The sequence below is a fragment of the Gossypium arboreum genome, chromosome 3 (genome assembly GCF_025698485.1).
Source record: "Gossypium arboreum isolate Shixiya-1 chromosome 3, ASM2569848v2, whole genome shotgun sequence".
Taxonomy (NCBI): domain Eukaryota; kingdom Viridiplantae; phylum Streptophyta; class Magnoliopsida; order Malvales; family Malvaceae; genus Gossypium; species Gossypium arboreum.
In genome coordinates this window covers 13548345-13569863 of record NC_069072.1, presented here as the reverse complement: position 1 = coordinate 13569863, position 21519 = coordinate 13548345, and the positions used below count along the sequence as shown (strand labels likewise).

The 21519-nt window shown below is 34.7% G+C and overlaps 1 long non-coding RNA gene across 1 annotated transcript in view; it reads right to left on the bottom strand.

Annotated features, from left to right (window-relative positions):
• Positions 1–2312: 2312 nt before the first annotated feature.
• LOC128290269 (uncharacterized) overlaps positions 2313–21519 on the bottom strand; it is an 82368-nt gene continuing 63161 nt past the window's right edge. The window contains exon 3 of the long non-coding RNA XR_008279954.1: positions 2313–2557. This is a non-coding gene — a long non-coding RNA (uncharacterized LOC128290269). The remainder of the gene's footprint in view (positions 2558–21519) is intronic.

Sequence of the window (21519 nt, the reverse complement as noted above, 5' to 3'; positions counted from 1 at the left end):
TTCTTCGATGTTTAATGTTGAAATATGAAAGCTTGATGATAGTTTAACAAGTTTTGTTAAGTGATTTAGTGAAAATGCATAATAGGGATTAAATTGTGAAATGTGCAAATTGTATGGTTGAAATGTCAAATAAATGGAAGTTTTGGGCTGCTAGGGACATATATATAATTTGGCCAAGCATGGGTTTTGTTTAATTGTGTGAATTTTGTGTATTTGTCAAATAGGGACTAAATTGATTAAATACGAAAGTTTAGGGGCTAATGTGTAAAAATGCCCAAATGTGTTTCTTTAGATTAATTGAATGAGTAGATGAATAAATAAGTTAATTTTGAATTCATATAGATCAAGAAAGAAAGAATTCAGATTTAGATCGGCGGAAAAGCAAGGTTATCGGATAGTAGACCTGATCCGTCAATTCTGAATACGAGGTAAGTTCATATGTGATGATTACATTATAAATGTATGTTAAAATGCTTTAATATTGCATAAATTTTTAAAATGGGATTTTGGATAATATATGAAGTGTGAAAACGAATCTACAAGTGCATTCGATGATAGAAACGAAAAGTGTGAAAGCCCGATTGAATCGTAAGAATATTTTTGCATACTATTGACATGTCAGTAAGTGATACGTTGAGTTGGTTTCGGGCCAAGATATTAGCACTTTAGGGGTGTATTTTACAGATTTGGCTTCGAGCCATGCATATCGGATGATTTGGCTTCGGGCTATGATGATAGTTCTTCGGATAAGTTACCTTGATTTGGCTACAGGCCATGGTATAGGTACTTATCGTACAAGACTCCTGAATATCCAATTCCTATTCCAAATGATTCAACGGGTGAACGAACGATGTGGTTGAGGAAGAGGTTAGTACGAGGCGATACAAGTATGTACAGAACCTATTCTAGTATTAAATAGTGAAAGTTCGATGAGATGGTATTTGATCATGTTTTGAGACATTAGAAAGGTTTGTAGTTAATGTGTATATGGCTTTTTCATGTGTAATTGGTTGATTTTCATTGATTCGATTAATTAAATTATTCACCTACGAGCTTACTAAGCTATGAAGCTTACTTCGTGTTATTTTTCTATGTTTTATAGTGAATTAAGGCTAGCTCAGATCCGGAAGTCGTTGGGATCATCATCGTACTATCAAACATCTAAGCCGATACTTTTGAGCTAAGTTTTGAGTATATGGCATGTATAGGGACTTTGATCACTATGGTATATGTGAAGCTTATGAAGTTAGCCATTTAAAATGGCTTGTAAATGTATATGTTTTGGTTTGTATATATAGCCATGAGTGATGCCTTATTTTGGTATGTTTTGTTATGAATGTGGTTATGGTTTTATAGTTTCTCAAATAGTTAATTGATTTGTGGAGTATAAATGCTTGAGAAATGCCTTGATGAAATATGATTTTAGATGTTGTGTTGGTTATTTGTAGGGTAAGTTATGTATGTGTAAATTATGGTAAATGAGTCATATTGTTTGATATTGTTTTGGATGTATTTGGCAAAGTAAATGGTAGTTATTTGAGATTTGCAATAGATGAAATTATAATGGTATGAATTATGCATTTTGTTGATGATTTTGGCTGCCTAATTGTATGATGAAATGGTACCATTGTGCCTTTTGTAGGTACATTGAAGCTGAGGTGGCAAATTGGCCTTACGAATGGCCTATTTTTGTCCACACGGGCAGAGACATGGGTGTGTGTCTCAGCTGTGTGTGACACACAGTCAAGTTACATGGCCATGTGTCCCCTAGTGTTGAAATTGAATTGAAGTCAGTATGCTCCAAACAGTCTCACACACGAGCGTGTGACTAGCCATGTGGTACAAGTTAGTATACCCCCTAATTGGCACACGGCCTAGCACACGAGCGTGTGTTGCCATTTAAAAGGGCACACAGGCTAGACACACGGGCGTGTGGTTTGTAGCACCCCAAACCCGGCCCAGAAGTTATGGCCGGATCCGGCATGCCACATCAAAAACGTAAAAAAAAAATCCATTCTAAGACCAGAAAATCGTACTTGATGTTCAAAAGATTAATTCATTAAGGGTTAAAGTGAATGGAAGCTGTACACCAGGTAGGAAACCGGAAAAGAGGTGGTGAGTCCATCGGATCGCTTAATACCAAGCTCCTTCGGATCCAATCCTAGACATGCATACCGCCATTGCCACACCTTAACGTCATGGATATTTCTAGGAAACCGATTTGATTAAGTCATTTTTAGGAAAAGTGATTAATTTTGGAAAATACTTTCATTGCGGAAGTTTTGCTTGTTGTCGTGTTATTTTGAAATCAATTGTTGTTTTTGAAAACGCGCCCTAAAGCTATCCAATTTCAACAGTTAAAATAAGTATTACCTATCTTAGTAATACATATTAAAAACCATCAAAAATAAATAAGCGGCCTTATTACATTTAAAAGCCCAAAACCTCAAACGTAATTAAAATGATGTCCAGTTCACCAGAAGAAAATCAAACTTTCAGAATGGGTGGCCACTTCGAATTCCCTCACAGCTCCAAGCCCACTATGGTTGGGGATTACCTGCGTGGATAAAAATAAAAGGGATGAGTTTGGGGAAACTCAGTGTGTAAAATAACCCAACCATAGTCTAAATCAGCTCAACCTACAGAAACAGAATAAGTTGGCCTTAGCCCAGAACAGAATTCAGAATAAACCCCATAGGCCCATAGCAGAACAGAACAGATATTACATGTTCATGCAAAAACCTAACCGTATCCAACCGTATACACCCCCATACCAACCTTACACCGTGTGGGGAGACAACTCGACCCACCCAACCGCTACACACCACAGAATTTGCAGCATGGTTGCCAAAACAGATAATGTGACAGAGTGACCAGATACAGATAATCGTGGCGAGCCACTGAATCAGATATATGTGGCGAGCCACAGATCGAATATTTGTGGCAGAGCCACCTGATCAGATATTTGTGGCATAGCCACCAAAACGCTTCCTCCATAATATAACCCATGTCCCCATGCAACTGATATATAATAATGGCATACATCATACAGAATCAGATCGTCATGCTTTTCACCAAATTAACCCTAGGGGTATAACGGTAATTTTGCACCTAGGGGTATAACAATAATTTTCCATACATAGGGTATTATAGTAATTTAGCTACTTTTAGGGTTTTCATGCATATCCTAACTATTTACGTACTATCAAAACACTTATCACAAGATACTTATCAATTGGGCCGTTGGCCCATGAACCCGATCTTTGGCCCATTAAGCCCAAATTATCAAAATGTACGAAATAGCGCGTCTTGCAGTTTATTACTTTAGATTACCAAATATACAAACCCAACTATCTTACGAGCATTCAGACATCAGAAATTCCCAAAATACCGACTTTTAAGCATTTCGCTTTTCGCTTTTGCCAATCTAGTCTATGAGAGGGTGTCAGTTACACACCTATTTGCGACGATATGCTGACGAGATCCACACACGAACCGTCTACAATTGGATTACTAACACGTTAATCTAACTATTCAAATACGAACTACGTATTAATCCCTTACAATATTGACCAACCACACCTACAAATCATAGTAAGCTTATAAGAAATCAATAAGCAACTCATTAACAAATTTTTGTCAATGTTTACCACATAATCATAATTTCACCGCAATTTGTCTTCCCGAGCAACAATCACTAAATTATTTATAACTGGAGCTATGAAACTCCAAATCAAGTGCCGTTAATTTTCCTGAAAATAGACTCATATATCTTTTATCCATAAAATTTTAAGAATTTTGGTATGGCCAATCAATACCATATTTTTCTTAAAGTATCCCATATTTCTTTGTTTGACTAATCGACCATATTTTTCTTAAAGTATCCCATATTTCTTTGTTTGACTAATCGACCACTCTTTATTACTGAATCAAATTTCTCATTGTACAGAATTCAAAATATGTTCTTGTTTATTTCATTAGAAACTAGACTCAATAATATTTAATTACATAATTTATTAATCTTCTAATTCATCTCCCACAATTTATGGTGATTTTCCAAAGTCACGTTCTCTTCTTTGTCCCAAGCGGATTTATTACTGAAATCACTCTTTCACACATACCTTGCATGCATGTTACTTAAACATGTATATCACCAATCAATCATCACATATCTATGATTTTACTTAAGAATAATCTCCATTTCATCATTTTAAAGCACAACATGTTAGCTGATTTTTCCCTTTAACATCTAAGGCACATGCATGCTCATTTGTTTGGCTCAACTTCACCTATCTTCCATTTTTTCATCAAAAGAACATGAAACAACAACCATTTCCTTCATTTTAATTCATGACTAAATGCTCACAACACAACTAAAAACCAAAATATGCTTCAAGAGTTAAGGTAGAATCAAGAAGAACTCATGAACCTCAAAATAGAAGCAAGGTACCAAGAACTTACCTTCAATTTTCCTCCTCCTAATGACCGAATACTCAAGAGCTTTCTCCTCTCCTTTCTCTTCTCTAACTTTCAGCTATGATGAACAAAGATGGACAAAACTTTGTTCTTTTCACCCCTTTTTCTTTTAATAAAACTTCATATTTCATCCATTTAATTCTTTAATACAAAAGACATGAAATTCTTATCATGAAACATTTACCTAACCCATTATCATGAAACATTTACCTAACCCATTATCATGGAACATTTACCAAACCTATTATCATGGAACATTTACCTAACCTATTATCATTGAACATTTACCTAACCTATTATCAATTTGTACCATAAATTATGGATATCAAGTGTACATTTTGTCTACAACAACATGATGGCTGGCCACTTCATGTAAAATGGGAGGTTTGTCATGCAAATCCTCCTATTTTGCACTCCTATTTATTTGGCCACTTCAATTTAGCCTATAGCATTTTCAAACATTTTCACATAGGTCCTATTTCATAATTTCACCCCTTTTTCTTATGGAACAAAAATTAACTAAAATTGTCGGGTTCTATCTTAAGTTTGGGCTTTCTAGAGGCCCACTAACATAATTAAACCTATTCCAACAATCACAGAATTCCGAAAATTGGGCGTTATAACTCTACCCTCCTTAAAGAAATTTCATCCTCGAAATTTACCTAATCCAAACAGATAAGGGTATTCTTTGTTGCATCGTCTCTTCGGCTCCCAAACTCGAAGTTTCCTTCCTTAACTTGTTGAAAACGAGCGACCAAAGACTCATCGTTCAACTGTTTTTCCTTAATCGATCCACCAGTTGGCCTCACTTGCAACTCACCAGCAGACTTCCATCATCATACTGAGACTCGAGACAAGCAAACATTGCTCTCGGATCGAATCTGACTCTACGACTTAGAGCATCGGCTACCACATTAGCCTTGCTTGGGTGATACTCGATTGAGCAGTCATAATCCTTAAGCAACTCAATCCATCTCCTTTGCCTAAGGTTCAGCTCCTTCTGAGTCAACAAATACTTAAGACTCTTATGGTCAGTGTATATAATACACCTTTCTCCGTACAAGTAATGTCTCCAAATCTTAAGTGCAAATATCACTGCTGCCAACTCTAAATCATGAGTCAAATGGTTTCCCTCATGAGGCTTAAGCTATCGTGATGCATATGCAACCACCTTACCCTCTTGCATTAACACGCAGTCCAAACCCACGTGTGATGCGTCACTATACACAGTAAAATCCTTCCCAGACTCCGGCTGAATTAACACAAGTGCTTCAGTAAGAACTTTCTTCAACTTCTCAAAAGCTTCCTGCTGTTTCTTAGTCCATACAAACGGTACTCCTTTCCTTATGTGTTTTGTTAGAGGTGCTGCCATCACAGAAAAACCTTCTACAAACCTTCTGTAGTATCCTGCCAGTCTAGGCGGTTTCCATTCCAAAATCGCTTCAATTTTCTGAGGGTCCACTTTAATCCCCTCAGCAGAGACCACATGTCCTAAGAAAGTTACCTCTCTCAACCAAAATTCACACTTGCTGAACTTCACAAAGAGTTCCTTCTCCCTTAATACTTACAGCACTATACGGATATGCTCATCATATTTCGTTTTAGTTTCAGAATATACCAGGATATCGTCAATAAAGACGACTACGAATTGATCTAAAAATGGTTAGAACACATGATTCATCAAATCCATAAACGCTGTAGGAGCGTTCGTCAGTCCAAATGGCATAACCAGAAACTCGTAATGACCATACCGAGTCCTGAATGCCGTCTTATGGATATTTGACTCCTTAACCCTTAACTAATGATAACCAGATCGAAGGTCGATCTTGGAAAATACAGAAGCTCCTCTAAGCTAGTCGAATAGATCGTCAATCCTTGGCAGTGGATACTTATTCTTAATTATCAGTTTGTTCAACTGGCGATAATCAATGCACATCCGCATTGTACCATCCTTCTTCTTCACGAGTAGCATCGGTGCTCCCCATGGAGACACGCTTGGCCTAATAAAGCCCCTATCCAACAACTCTTGAATTTGACCATTTAACTCTACTAACTCCTTCGGTGCCATCCTATACGGTGCGATAGACACAGGCGCTATTCCAAGCAACAAGTCTATTCCAAACTCAACTTCTCGATTCGGAGGCAATCCTGGAAGCTCCTCTGGAAAAACATCTTGGAACTCCTTTACGGTCCTAACCTTATCCACTGTCAGTCCCTCCTCTTCCGACTGACTTATAAATACCAATTAGGCCTCACAACCTTTCCGAATCCACTTTTCGGCTCTTAATGCCGACACCACATTGGACAAATAATCCCTTCTCTCACCTATCACCATAACCTCATCATCCTTTGTAGTTCTTAACACCATTCTTTTAGAAGCACAATCCAGAGTCGCCTTATGCTTAACAAGCCAATCCATTCCCAGAATGAGGTCAAACTCTCCGAACGGTAACTCCATCAAATCTCCAGGAAAAACCTTGCCTTGAGTTTCTAAGGGTACATTCCTATACAGTTTGTCTACCCTAACCGAGTGACCCAAGGGACTTAGTACAGATACCCCACTCACAATCTCCTCAGAGCAGTCCAAGTTGTCCATAATCCATTCTGTGGCCTCCAACCAATATTTCGCCACATTCGAGGCTATACCAGACACGCCCCTGAAGATCTCCATTCCGTTAGTCCCGAAGTCATTCAGAAATAGATCCCCGAATTTCGTTGCCCGAACTTGCTCCGGCAACCCTTTTCAGAACACGAAGCATTGCCTGTGACAGGGAATCATCCTCGGCACTGCGGTCATGAGACTCTACCTTTGTTGCCGGTGGTACTGGTGCATCTGCAGCTGGCATATGTCCCGAAGACGAAGATACCGCTCGAGCCCTTCCTTGGCCACGTCCACGGCCACTTCCACGAGTAGCTCTTGTACTCATATCGTATTATCTTGATTACGAATTTTTATGCACCAATTAATATTCCAGTGTTTATTATAGATGTTTTATGAATCGAAAGAGTTCGAGTTTGTTTTCGCAGAATCAAGTCTAGCTACGCTTTTAGTCTCTTATCGATTTTCCTATGGTTTTAGTATCATCCTATCTAGAGTATCCTAATAGGGTTTGAAAGACAGATAATTCAGGAAAATATTCGGAAAAGTTCGAGTAATACTTACGTGCTTGGTAGGAGATTGAATGCCACTTTCTAAAGATCTAAATTTTGAAAATCGAGTTTTTCGCATTCTTTATAAAATTTTTGCTTTCGAAAATTTTTGTTTTAGTAAACCCATTCCACAGCCGAGTTGTTGCAACCTAGGCTCTGATACAACTAAATGTAGCACCCCAAACCCTGCCCAGAAGTTATGGCCGGATCCGGCATGCCACATCAAAAACGTAAAAAAAAAAAATCCATTCTAAGTCCAGAAAATCGTACTTGATGTTCAAAAGATTAATTCATTAAGGGTTAAAGTGAATGGAAGTGTGCACCGGGTAGGAAACCAGGAAAGAGGTGGTGAGTCCATCGGATCGCTAAGTACCAAGCTCCTTCGGATCCAATCCTAGACATGCATACCGCCATTGCCACACCTTAACGTCATGGATATTTCTAGGAAACCGATTTGATCAAGTCATTTTAGGAAAAGTGATTAATTTTGGAAAATACTTTCATTGCGGAAGTTTTGCTTGTTGTCGTGTTATTTTGAAATCAATTGTTGTTTTTGAAAATGCGCCTAAAGCTATCCAATTTCAACAGTTAAAATAAGTATTACCTATCTTAGTAATACATATTAAAACCATCAAAATAAATAAGCGGCCTTATTACATTTAAAAGCCCAAAACCTCAAACGTAATTAAAATGATGTCCATTCACGGAAGAAAATCAAACTTTCGAGCGGGTGGCCACTCCAATTCCCTCACAGCTCCAAGCCCACTATGGTTGGGGATTACCTGCGTGGATGAAAATAAAAGGGATGAGTTTGGGGAAACTTAGTGTGTAAAATAACCCAACCATAGTCTAAATCAGCTCAACCCACAGAAACAGAATAAGTTGGCCTTAGCCCAGAATAGAATTCAGAATAAACCCCATAGGCCCATAGCAGAACAGAACAGATATTACATGTTTATGCAGAAACCCAACCATATCCAACCGTATACACCCCCATACCAACCTTACACCGTGGGGAGACAACTCGACCTACCCAACCGCTACACACCACGTAATTTGCAGCATGGTGCGTAAGCGAATAATGTGACAGAGTGACCAGATACAGATAATCGTGGCAGAGCCACCAGAACAGATATATGTGGCAGAGCCACCAAATCAGATCTTTGTGGCAGAGCCACCAGATCAGATATTTGTGGCATAGCCACCAGAACGCTTCCTCCATAATATAACCCATGTCCCCATGCAATGATATATAATCATGGCATACATCATACGTAATCGCATCGTCATGCTTTTCGGTCAAAATTAACCCTAGGGTATAATGGCAATTTTGCACCTAGGGGTATAATAAATAATTTTCCATACATAGGGGTATTATAGTAATTTAGCTACTTTTAGGGTTTTCATGCATATCCTAACTATTTACGTACTATCGAACACTTACTGCAAGATACTTATCGAATTGGGCCGTTGGCCCATGAACCCGATCTTTGGCCCATTAAGCCCAAATTATCAAAATGTACGAAATCACGCGTACTACATTTTATTACTTTAGATTACCAAATATACAAACCCAACTATCTTACGAGCATTCGCACACTCGCAAATTCCCAAAATACCGACTTTTCGGCATTTCGGCTTTTCGGCTTTTGCCAATCTAGTCTATGAGAGGGTGTCAGTTACACACCTGTTTGCGACGATATGCTGACGAGATCCACACACGAACCACCTACAATTGGATTACTAACACGTTAATCTAACTATTCAAATACGAACTACGTATTAATCCCTTACAATATTCGGCCAACCACACCCACAGATCATAGTAAGCTTATAAGAAATCAATAAGCAACTCATTAACAAATTTTTGTCAATGTTTACCACATAATCATAATTTCACTGCAAGTTGTCTTCCTGAGCAACAGTCACTAAATTATTTATAACTGGAGCTACGAAACTCCAAATCAAGTTCCGTTAATTTTCCCTGAAAATAGACTCATATATCTTTTATCCATAAAATTTTAAGAATTTTTGGTATGTCCAATCAATACCAGATTTTTCTTAAAGTTTCTCATGTTTCACTGTTTGACTAATCTGACCATTCTTCATTACGAATCAAATTTATCATTGTACAGAATTCAAAATATGTTCTTGTTTATTTCATTAGAAACTAGACTCAATAAGCTTTAATTACATAATTTATTCAGCTTCTAATTCATCTCCCACAATTATGGTGATTTTCCAAAGTCACGTTCTTCTTCTTTGTCCCAAGCATTTATTACTGAAATCACTCTTTCACACATACCTTGCATGCATGTTATTTAAACATGTATATCACCAATCAATCATCACATATCTATGATTTTACTTAAGAATAATCTCCATTTCATCATTTTAAAGCACAACATGTTAGCTGATTTTTCCCTTTAACATCTAAGGCACATGCATGCTCATTTGTTTGGCTCAACTTCACCTATCTTCCATTTTTTTCATCAAAAGAACATGAAACAACAACCATTTCCTTCATTTTAATTTATGACTAAATGCTCACAACACAACTAAAAACCAAAATATGCTTCAAGAGTTAAGGTAGAATCAAGAAGAACTCATGAGCCTCGAAATAGAAGTAAGGTACCAAGAACTTACCTTCAATTTTCCTCCTCCTAATGACCGAACACTCAAGAGCTTTCTCCTCTCCTTTCTCTTCTCTAACTTTCAGCTATGATGAACAAAGATGGACAAAACTTTATTCTTTTCACCCCTTTTTCTTTTAATAAAACTTCATATTCCATCCATTTAATTCTTTAATACAAAAGACATGAAATTCTTATCATGAAACATTTACCTAACCCATTATCATGAAACATTTACCTAACCCATTATCATGGAACATTTACCTAACCTATTATCATTGAACATTTACCTAACCTATTATCAATTTGTACCATAAATTATGGATATCAAGTGTACATTTTGTCTACAACAACATGATGGCTGGCCACTTCATGTAAAATGGGAGGTTTGTCATGCAAATCCTCCTATTTTGCACTCCTATTTATTTGGCCACTTCAGTTTAGCCTATAGCATTTTCAAACATTTTCACATAGGTCCTATTTCATAATTTCACCCTCTTTTTCTTATGGAACAAAAATTAACTAAAATTGTCGGGTTCTATCTTAAGTTTGGGCTTTCTAGAGGCCCACTAACATAATTAAACCTATGCCAACATTCACAGAATTCCCGAAAATTGGGGCGTTACATGGTTGGCCATGTGACCCAAGTCAATATGTATGCCCTGTTTCCACGTAGCCTGAGGCACGGGCGTGTCTGGAGCCGTGTGAGGCACACAGCTTGCTCACACGGGCATATGACCCTTGTATGGTTGAAATTTTTCTAAGTTTCCAAAATTTTCATATGTTATCGATTTAGTCCTGAACCACTTCTAAAGCATGTTTAAGGCCTCGTAAGCCCTTATAAGGGACAACGTGATTGTGTTGAATGATTTATGAGAATGAGTGCTTTGTGTTTGATAATTGTATTCTATATGTTGTGAATTGATCGATAATACCTCGTAACCCTACTCCGGCGACAGATACGGGTTAGGGGTGTTACAGTGTCTCTTACCGTGTACTCAATTCTGACCATTCTATTTCTAAATTTTAAGATGTATGGGACACACGACCAGTCTACACACCCATGTGCATGGCCGTGTGTCACAAACGGCTGAGACAGATGCCCGTGTCTCTGCCCGTGTGGATGAAAATAGGCCATTTAAAGGCCACTTTTCTCACCCCATTCACATTCAACCTTCATACAACACTCTTATATACTAATATAACCCAATTAGGCAACCAATATAAACCAAAAATCAAGTCTTAAACCTAATATATCAACACACAACTCATTTTCATAAACTTACCACATTAACTCTATTCATTGATTACTATAAGCTATTACTAAGTGCATGCATACAAACATACATATATGTATTTGTACCAATCTCAACCATATTACAAATTTACTTCTTTTCAATTTAACCCTATACATGCCATATAAACCTTAAGTTGCATAACAAAATCTACTAGAGTTATCTGGATAGTGTGAACTGATGTGTTGATCCGATCCTCTGAACTTCTTGAAAATCTATAAAGAACATTGAAAAACTAAAGTAAGCTTAATGAAGCTTAGTAAGTTCGTTGGATTTAAACATAAATCTTACCAAACATACTATAACAATTCATTTAAGTAAACCATTCAATATACAATTCCTGCCAAACACAGCTTTAATCAGTGATTTCACTTATTTCAAATCAATATCAAAATAATTTTAAATATCCAAAATTTAATTCCATATATCACTTATCAACCTTGTCAAATCAGAGAACATCTTACGGATATGAGTACATCATATACAGAAGCCTGAAGGCTACACAGAAGCACATAAGTGTTAAACGGAAACCGGTAAGGGTTAAACTAAAGCTCGAAAGAGCTAAACGGAAACCCAATAGGGTTAAACTAAAACTCATACGAGTTAACTGAAACTCATGTAACCTAAACGAAAAGTAAACACAGAAGTTCGCAACAAATGCTGAACTTCGGTTTACTTGGGTAATTTACTGTCAATTCTTTTCTTGCACTGAACGAATGTACTCAATCTTGCGTTCCGATCGCTTCGTACTTTTACTTTAATATACATACTTTAATATACATAGTTTAGTAATAATTTTATTTTCAACAATAAACATAAATACTAATCGGAAATTAAATATATAATATTAAAATTTAACCATACAAACTTACCTGGACTAGTTTGTAAAATTTTGTTGTAGCTTAGGAACTATTCGGATAATTTCTCTTTTCTTCGATTTTCTTTGGAATCTTGATCTATAATATAAAATTTTTCATTCATTATCACATATATTTTAGCCTTATTCCACTTCACAATTTATACCCTTTAATTTTTGAAATTACACATTTACCCTAAATTTTACAATTTTTACACTTTAATCCCTAATCAATTAACTCATCAATTGAACTATTTTTTCTCAATTAACACTTTATTCCATCATTCTAAACTACTACACAACCTTTGATATTCAGAATTTCAGCACCAAACCCTAATTCTTAACTTTTTTCACAATTAAGTCCCAAAATCAATTTCTATCAAAATCACTTAATAAAATCATCATATAATAAAATTAGAGTTTCAAATCCATGTTAAATCATCATAAAATTCCAGCACTTATCCATGGGAACTTTCAAAATCACTCATAGAATCAAAAACTAATGAATTCAATAGTTGGATCTAGTTGTGAAAGTCTCAAAAACATAAAAATTACATGAAATAATCAAAAATTAAACTTACATGAAGTAAAAATATGAAAAAAAAAAAAAAGCTTCTTGGAGACCTCCTATGGTGTTTTTGGCTAAGAATTACGAAGAAATGTCTAGATTTTTCAATTTGGTTATTGTTTTATTTTTTAAATTTTAGCCAAATTACCATTTTGCCCTCAGTTCACACCAACTTTGTCTATTTCTTCTTTCCACATGCTGTCCAGCTATTGCCCATGTGTCTAATTACCTATTTGGTCCTCCCTAATTGTCACTTATACTATTTAACCTTTAATGAGCAGGTTTTGCACCTTTTTCACTCTAGTCTTTTTTATTTAATTAACTATCAAAACGTTAAAATTTTCTAACGAAACTTTAATTCTAAATCAATGACACTCCGTAAAAATTTATAAAAATATTTACGACTCGATTTATGAAATTGAGGTCTTGTTACCTCATTTTCGGCCCAATTTACCTAATAAATTCTTTTAAATCGCAAAATTCACTGATTCAAAAATACTTCTAAAATCTCACTTAACTAACAATTATTAATTTATTAAATTTTCAAACTCACTCGTCGGATTTAGTGATCTCGATTCACTATTTTCGACACCACTAAAAATTAGGCTATTACATTGGAGCTCAAGATGATAATTAAATTTTTAGCCTTGTAGAAATTAATTTCATGTTCTCGGACTTATTTAAATCAATTGGTCCAATTGAATTTTATCAAGAAAAATCGGACAACTTGAAGTGGATAAAAAGGGTCTGAATTAAGCAACTGAAGAAGGAACAGGGATGAGCCCAAAAGAGCAGTCTAATGCCGACCCAATTGCAGCCCAAATCAGATAAGTAAGGTGATTATAATAATTGCAAAACAAACCTCAAACTTCTCTTAAATTCGTTCTCACCCCTCCATTTTTTGTGCATTTAATTTCTAGCCACAAGCTAAAAATAACAAAACCAAGTCAACCCCTCCCCCTACTATCATGGGCCAGCCATGGGAAGGGGGATTGGCTACTATTTTTATCTAATTTGAGCTGCCAATTTCAAGTATAAATATCCCTCTTCACTTCCTAAAAAATCATCCCTCACTTCACATATCTCTCTCTCTCACACTTTCTCTCTCTTTCTCCTTTCTAGTTGCCTTTCAATTCCTTCTTCCTTCCCGATTTCCTCTATTGAAATAGAGCTTGCACACCTCTTGGAGTAGCAACAATCAAGTGTTCATGAAGGCCTTGGATCCAGTAGAACAAGCAAAGCCGAGAGGAGTGCACTAGGCGGCTTAGAAAACATTGAAATTTGTTCTTCTAATTCCCTTCTCTTAAACTTTATTTTAAGTTTTGTTTTGACCATGAACATGAATATTTGTGTTTTTGTTTTTCAATTAATTAAAATAACTTAAATTTATTTCGTGTTAGATTAATTTCATTCTATCTGTTTAGATTATTAAAATGTGTTGTTATTAGGTCTAATTAAATTGTTCAATTAAATAAAACCATACTTATGTTATGCTTGCATTTTAATTGTAAGGTAAAAATTGAATAAATTATTTACACAGATTGAAATTGTAATTAATGGACACAAAATTTAATTGGTGCATGTTTAGTCTTCTAAAGTAACAGAGAATTAAATTAGTGATGGTATTAAAAAATACATTAGACTTGCATAACTTGCAAGATTATTGTGATTAAATTGTTTCAATATAGATATATATTGTTACTTCACTTAACCTTTTACTTGCTTATTAGAATTCGATCAACCGTTTGAATTGACATAGCTATATAATCAAGAGGTTATTGGGTTTTAGTAGGTAAGTATTTGCATTACTTAGCAAGTTACTGAGTTGTCGTGAAATTATTCGTAACAACATTAACACATCTTTAATTATTCTAGGTTAAAGAATAAAATTGATCTAACACATTTATGTCATATTGATTAAACTCGTCTTTTAGAAATTTTGCATTAGAATATTTTTACTTTTTATTTTCTTTGTTTAATTAATTAGTTAATTTTTAGTTTTTATAACACCTTCTCAAATCAACATTTTTTTCCATCACCAAATTGTTTAACTTTACATTTCATAAATATTTTCTTGCACAATCCCTGTAGATATGATAACTCAACATTACTTGTCACTTTATTACTTGATACGATTGTGCTCACTTGCACATTTCTGTCATTCCACTATTCCCATAGTAGGGACCTCTTCAGAATTCACCGTCTTGGTTGTCTTGGTTAATTTGCTAACTAAAAGACCAAGTTTTCCTACGACTTTCTTTGATAGGAACAAGTTAGATGCTTTTGTGTCAAAAAAAGCACTATTTGCGAAACAAGAATCATTGATCCAATATTCGATAGCCTATCCTCCTTAAGCTCCGCTCAATCTTTTCCATTGGTCACGACTAGATTAGATCATTCTGGACAGTGCCACAACTTATGTAGCCCACAACACAAGAAGCACTCTATTAGTTTCTTCTCATACCCCTTGGCCCTATTGTCTTTGACAACCCTCACAATCAAACAAAGCTTTATGGGTGCTTCTTTTGGCTCATCATCCCTTTTGATGGCAAAAAACGCAGATCTCTTCAGACAATTTCTTACCATATGCAAATTGTCATAAAAAGCATTTTATCTTGCTCCCTTCTTCTTGGGTTATTTTGGTTTTCCACTTCCTATTTTGTGGTTTCCCATTGCCACTATTACCGACTCGATAGCTATCCAAAGTCCTCTAAACTCCAAATAGTTGTCCCATCATGTTTCTCATCCGTAGACTTACAATGCCACCACAAAAGAGCAATATCAATCAAATAAATTGAAGTGGTGTTTACCTTAGTAGTATCATCCTCGATGTTCATCGCTAAAAGTATTGCTCCATTCCCCAAAGAAAGTTGTCCACTTCCTCCTAGACCTTGTCCCATTGAACTCTCTTGGTTTGAGAACATCCATTGCTCGTTGCTTTGGTCCAAGCCAACATCCCATTACTCAAATTTTACAATTTTACACTTTAATCCCTAATCAATTAACTCATCAATTGAACTATTTTTTCTCAATTAACACTTTATTCCATCATTCTAAACTACTACACAACCTTTGATATTCAGAATTTCAGCACCAAACCCTAATTCTTAACTTTTTTCACAATTAAGTCCCAAAATCAATTTCTATCAAAATCACTTAATAAAATCATCATATAATAAAATTAGAGTTTCAAATCCATGTTAAATCATCATAAAATTCCAGCACTTATCCATGGGAACTTTCAAAATCACTCATAGAATCAAAAACTAATGAATTCAATAGTTGGATCTAGTTGTAAAAGTCTCAAAAACATAAAAATTACATGAAATAATCAAAAATTAAACTTACATGAAGTAAAAATATGAAAAAAAAAAAAAGCTTCTTGGAGACCTCCTATGGTGTTTTTGGCTAAGAATTACGAAGAAATGTCTAGATTTTTCAATTTGGTTATTGTTTTATTTTTTAAATTTTAGCCAAATTACCATTTTGCCCTCAGTTCACACCAACTTTGTCTATTTCTTCTTTCCACATGCTGTCCAGCTATTGCCCATGTGTCTAATTACCTATTTGGTCCTCCCTAATTGTCACTTATACTATTTAACCTTTAATGAGCGGGTTTTGCACCTTTTTCACTCTAGTCTTTTTATTTAATTAACTATCAAAACGTTAAAATTTTCTAACGAAACTTTAATTCTAAATCAATGACACTCCGTAAAAATTTATAAAAATATTTACGACTCGATTTATGAAATTGAGGTCTTGTTACCTCATTTTCGGCCCAATTTACCTAATAAATTCTTTTAAATCGCAAAATTCACTGATTCAAAAATACTTCTAAAATCTCACTTAACTAACAATTATTAATTTATTAAATTTTCAAACTCACTCGTCGGATTTAGTGATCTCGATTCACTATTTCTGACACCACTAAAAATTAGGCTATTACATTGGAGCTCAAGATGATAATTAAATTTTTAGCCTTGTAGAAATTAATTTCATGTTCTCGGACTTATTTAAATCAATTGGTCCAATTGAATTTTATCAAGAAAAATCGGACAACTTGAAGTGGATAAAAAGGGTCTGAATTAAGCAACTGAAGAAGGAACAGGGATGAGCCCAAAAGAGCAGTCTAATGCCGACCCAATTGCAGCCCAAATCAGATAAGTAAGGTGATTATAATAATTGCAAAACAAACCTCAAACTTCTCTTAAATTCGTTCTCACCCCTCCATTTTTTGTGCATTTAATTTCTAGCCACAAGCTAAAATAACAAAACCAAGTCAACCCCTCCCCCTACTATCATGGGCCAGCCATGGGAAGGGGGATTGGCTACTATTTTTATCTAATTTGAGCTGCCAATTTCAAGTATAAATATCCCTCTTCACTTCCTAAAAAATCATCCCTCACTTCACATATCTCTCTCTCTCACACTTTCTCTCTCTTTCTCCTTTCTAGTTGCCTTTCAATTCCCTTCTTCCTTCCCGATTTCCTCTATTGAAATAGAGCTTGCACACCTCTTGGAGTAGCAACAATCAAGTGTTCATGAAGGCCTTGGATCAGTAGAACAAGCAAAGCCGAGAGGAGTGCACTAGACTGGCTTCCGAAAACCACTGAAATTTGTTCTTCTAATTCCCTTCTCTTAAACTTTATTTTAAGTTTTGTTTTGACCATGAACATGAATATTTGTGTTTTTGTTTTTCAATTAATTAAAATAACTTAAATTTATTTCGTGTTAGATTAATTTCATTCTATCTGTTTAGATTATTAAAAATGTGTTGTTATTAGGTCTAATTAAATTGTTCAATTAAATAAAACCATACTTATGTTATGCTTGCATTTTAATTGTAAGGTAAAATTGAATAAATTATTTACATGATTGAAATTGTAATTAATGGACACAAAATTTAATTGGTGCATGTTTAGTCTTCTAAAGTAACAGAGAATTAAATTAGTGATGGTATTAAAAATACATTAGACTTGCATAACTTGCAAGATTATTGTGATTAAATTGTTTCAATATAGATATATATTGTTACTTCACTTAACCTTTTACTTGCTTATTAGAATTGATCAACCGCTTGAATTGACATAGCTATATAATCAAGAGGTTATTGGGTTTTAGTAGGTAAGTATTTGCATTACTTAGCAAGTTCTTGAGTTGTCGTGAAATTATTCGTAACAACATTAACACATCTTTAATTATTCTAGGTTAAAGAATAAAATTGATCTAACACATTTATGTCATATTGATTAAACTCGTCTTTTAGAAATTTTGCATTAGAATATTTTTACTTTTTATTTTCTTTGTTTAATTAATTAGTTAATTTTAGTTTTATAACACCTTCTCAAATCAACATTTTTTTCCATCACCAAATTGTTTAACTTTACATTTCATAAATATTTTCTTGCACAATCCCTGTAGATATGATAACTCAACATTACTTGTCACTTTATTACTTGATACGATTGTGCTCACTTGCACATTTCTGTCATTCCACTATTCCCATAGTAGGGACCTCTTCAGAATTCACCGTCTTGGTTGTCTTGGTTAATTTGCTAACTAAAAGACCAAGTTTTCCTACGACTTTCTTTGATAGGAACAAGTTAGATGCTTTTGTGTCAAAAAGCACTATTTATGAAACAAGAATCATTGATCCAATATTCGATAGCCTATCCTCCTTAAGCTCCGCTCAATCTTTTCCATTGGTCACGACTAGATTAGATCATTCTGGACAGTGCCACAACTTATGTAGCCCACAACACAAGAAGCACTCTATTAGTTTCTTCTCATACCCCTTGGCCCTATTGTCTTTGACAACCCTCACAATCAAACAAAGCTTTATGGGTGCTTCTTTTGGCTCATCATCCCTTTTGATGGCAAAAAACGCAGATCTCTTCAGACAATTTCTTACCATATGCAAATTGTCGCAAAAAAGCATTTTATCTTGCTCCCCTTCTTCTTCGGGTTATTTTTGGTTTTCCACTTCCTATTTTGTGGTTTCCCATTGCCACTATTACCGACTCCGATAGCTATCCAAAGTCCTCTAAACTCCAAATAGTTGTCCCATCATGTTTCTCATCCGTAGACTTACAATGCCACCACAAAAGAGCAATATCAATCAAATAAATTGAAGTGGTGTTTACCTTAGTAGTATCATCCTCGATGTTCATCGCTTAAAAGTATTGCTCCATTCCCCAAAGAAAGTTGTCCACTTCCCTCCTAGACCTTGTCCCATTGAACTCTCTTGGTTTGAGAACATCCATTGCTCGTTGCTTTGGTCCTGAAGCCAACATCCCATTACTCAAATTTTACAATTTTTACACTTTAATCCCTAATCAATTAACTCATCAATTGAACTATTTTTTCTCAATTAACACTTTATTCCATCATTCTAAACTACTACACAACCTTTGATATTCAGAATTTCAGCACCAAACCCTAATTCTTAACTTTTTTCACAATTAAGTCCCAAAATCAATTTCTATCAAAATCACTTAATAAAATCATCATATAATAAAATTAGAGTTTCAAATCCATGTTAAATCATCATAAAATTCCAGCACTTATCCATGGGAACTTTCAAAATCACTCATAGAATCAAAAACTAATGAATTCAATAGTTGGATCTAGTTGTAAAAGTCTCAAAAACATAAAAATTACATGAAATAATCAAAAATTAAACTTACATGAAGTAAAAATATGAAAAAAAAAAAAAGCTTCTTGGAGACCTCCTATGGTGTTTTTGGCTAAGAATTACGAAGAAATGTCTAGATTTTTCAATTTGGTTATTGTTTTATTTTTAAATTTTAGCCAAATTACCATTTTGCCCTCAGTTCACACCAACTTTGTCTATTTCTTCTTTCCACATGTCTGTCCAGCTATTGCCCATGTGTCTAATTACCTATTTGGTCCTCCCTAATTGTCACTTATACTATTTAACCTTTAATGAGCAGGTTTTGCACCTTTTTCACTCTAGTCTTTTTTATTTAATTAACTATCAAAACGTTAAAATTTTCTAACGAAACTTTAATTCTAAATCAATGACACTCCGTAAAAATTTATAAAAATATTTACGACTCGATTTATGAAATTGAGGTCTTGTTACCTCATTTTCGGCCCAATTTACCTAATAAATTCTTTTAAATCGCAAAATTCACTGATTCAAAAATACTTCTAAAATCTCACTTAACTAACAATTATTAATTTATTAAATTTTCAAACTCACTCGTCGGATTTAGTGATCTCGATTCACTATTTCTGACACCACTAAAAATTAGGCTATTACATTGGAGCTCAAGATGATAATTAAATTTTTAGCCTTGTAGAAATTAATTTCATGTTCTCGGACTTATTTAAATCAATTGGTCCAATTGAATTTTATCAAGAAAAATCGGACAACTTGAAGTGGATAAAAAGGGTCTGAATTAAGCAACTGAAGAAGGAACAGGGATGAGCCCAAAAGAGCAGTCTAATGCCGACCCAATTGCAGCCCAAATCAGATAAGTAAGGTGATTATAATAATTGCAAAACAAACCTCAAACTTCTCTTAAATTCGTTCTCACCCCTCCATTTTTTGTGCATTTAATTTCTAGCCACAAGCTAAAAATAACAAAACCAAGTCAACCCCTCCCCCTACTATCATGGGCCAGCCATGGGAAGGGGGATTGGCTACTATTTTTATCTAATTTGAGCTGCCAATTTCAAGTATAAATATCCCTCTTCACTTCCTAAAAAATCATCCCTCACTTCACATATCTCTCTCTCTCACACTTTCTCTCTCTTTCTCCTTTCTAGTTGCCTTTCAATTCCCTTCTTCCTTCCCGATTTCCTCTATTGAAATAGAGCTTGCACACCTCTTGGAGTAGCAACAATCAAGTGTTCATGAAGGCCTTGGATCAGTAGAACAAGCAAAGCCGAGAGGAGTGCACTAGACTGGCTTCCGAAAACCACTGAAATTTGTTCTTCTAATTCCTTCTCTTAAACTTTATTTTAAGTTTTGTTTTGACCATGAACATGAATATTTGTGTTTTTGTTTTTCAATTAATTAAAATAACTTAAATTTATTTCGTGTTAGATTAATTTCATTCTATCTGCTTAGATTATTAAAAATGTGTTGTTATTAGGTCTAATTAAATTGTTCAATTAAATAAAACCATACTTATGTTATGCTTGCATTTTAATTGTAAGGTAAAATTGAATAAATTATTTACATGATTGAAATTGTAATTAATGGACACAAAATTTAATTGGTGCATGTTTAGTCTTCTAAAGTAACAGAGAATTAAATTAGTGATGGTATTAAAAATACATTAGACTTGCATAACTTGCAAGATTATTGTGATTAAATTGTTTCAATATAGATATATATTGTTACTTCACTTAACCTTTTACTTGCTTATTAGAATTGATCAACCGCTTGAATTGACATAGCTATATAATCAAGAGGTTATTGGGTTTTAGTAGGTAAGTATTTGCATTACTTAGCAAGTTCTTGAGTTGTCGTGAAATTATTCGTAACAACATTAACACATCTTTAATTAT